This window comes from Homalodisca vitripennis, chromosome X (assembly GCF_021130785.1).
Source record: "Homalodisca vitripennis isolate AUS2020 chromosome X, UT_GWSS_2.1, whole genome shotgun sequence".
NCBI classification, from domain to species: domain Eukaryota; kingdom Metazoa; phylum Arthropoda; class Insecta; order Hemiptera; family Cicadellidae; genus Homalodisca; species Homalodisca vitripennis.
The window spans coordinates 79894237-79896304 of record NC_060215.1 but is presented as its reverse complement, the minus strand read 5'-3'; positions in this window follow the sequence as shown (position 1 = coordinate 79896304).

Below are 2068 nucleotides of genomic sequence, written 5' to 3'. Positions count from 1 at the left end.
GCCTACTCCATTAAATCTGTTGTCGATGTTTTCAAAAGTTTTATCGACATCTTCTTTTAATTTATTAAAGTTTTCTTCTAGTTTATTTACTTTATCGAGATATAAATCGTTGTATTCAACGAGTTTATGATCAATATTCTCAAAAGTTTTTGTGGCATCTAAACTAAACTTATCAAAAGACTGCTTATTTTTTATAACTTTTTCATTAATTTCGCCAAAGTTTTCTTCTAGTTTAATTAATTTATCATGAAGTAAAGATTGATTAGTAACTACTCTTTTAAAAACTTCACCATTTTTTCTATCGGTTTCATTAAAACCCTCTTGAAATTTAGCGAAATCTTCCAAAAAGTTTGTTATTTTTCCATAAAGATCGCCTTTATATAGATTGAAATTTTCCTCAAAATTTGTAAATTTTTCATCACAATTTTCTATAGATCTTTTACTTCTTTCTTCAAGTTTTTCATAGACTTCTGTTGTAAAATCTTTAAACATGCTGTTTATGATTCTCATAATTTTGTTTTAGTTCATTAAACATTTTAATAGGATCTTCTAATTGAATCATTACAACAACATCAAATGGATTAATTCCTTTACTAACACCGCTAATTCTTTTTCCTTTAAAATCTAAGGCATTTTTTAACATTCGGATCATGTAAATCAACAATATCGATGTTTTCTGATAATTTTAGAGGTTTTAAAATTTGTTCTTTAACAACAACATCATGTTTATCAATACCAGGTCGAACACCGACAATTCTTTTTTTATTAGCCAAACTAACATAATTCTTTTCAACTTTGATCGCTTCAGTAATTTCATCAGCTTTTTCGATATGAGACATTAAATTGGTAAATAATTTTTTTACACCATCATCAACTTCTTTTTCCAATGTTTTTATTTTATCAGCAACTTCATTTGAACTCATGAAATTTGCAAGTTTGTTATCATATTCTGCTTTAAAATCTTCAATCTCGACAGCAAACATATCTGAATCTGGAAGGTTTTGTAATACATTTTCTAACTTGTTATCAAACTCATTTCTCAAACTATCAAAATTCAAACTATTATCTACATTTTGAATAATTTGTGTTCCAAATACGTCAAAAATATTTTGTGAATCCATATTTATTAAGCAATAATTTGTTAACAACTTCTTTAAAATCTTTACCAGTACTCAGTTCATTCAAAACAAAAACACATAAATGACCACAAATTGGGGGATCTTTATAGTCTTGAATCTGAGAATCATTGTAGTAGACGCTTGATTTTTTCAAATATTTAATCAATTCTATTAGGTGGTTTGTCCTCAATTCTTCCATACGAATCAAAATAACATGCATTCTTATCATTTTTATAATAACAAATCCAATGCGTTCCACTTCCCATAATCGAGTCTAAATTCACAATTCCACATTCAAATTTCTTAACTTTTTCAGGTAATGTATCTCTCATGAAGATTCCTCTAAAATGTTTAATATTTTTGCAGATTTCTTCCAATTCCCCGAATGTTAAAGGTTTAATTTTTTTTTTCAATGTTTGATTTCACGTAATTCAAAGTTTTTTCATCTAATCCAGATCCTGTAACATCTTCCAACTCTTTATCTAACCAATTTAAAATGTTTCGAACAATAGGAATCACATCCTTTTTAACGATTGGAGCAGCTTTACGAACATAAGGAACAACATTTTTAACAACTGGAATATTTTCTCCAAAATCTAATAAATCTTTCAAAAGTCCACCATTTTTAAGTTCTTTCAACTGATTATAAGAAAATTCTATTCTGGTTCCTTTATTGTTTTTCTTATGTTTTTCGAGTTTATTGTATTGTCTATTTGTTAAAAATATCTTATCTTCGCCATTTTTTAGTTGATCTATTTTAAATTGAATACTAACGGGTATTTTCTTCTTAAAAGCGGATTTTATTTTTTCTTTCTGATTTTTGCTGAAATTTACATTCACCTCCATTTATATAGTTAAAATTTCAAGTTCTCTTCGATTCCCATTCCTAGTTTTTCTCTTCAAAAACATTGCTCCAGCTGTTGGAAGCGCAACAAATCTTTCACCTAAAC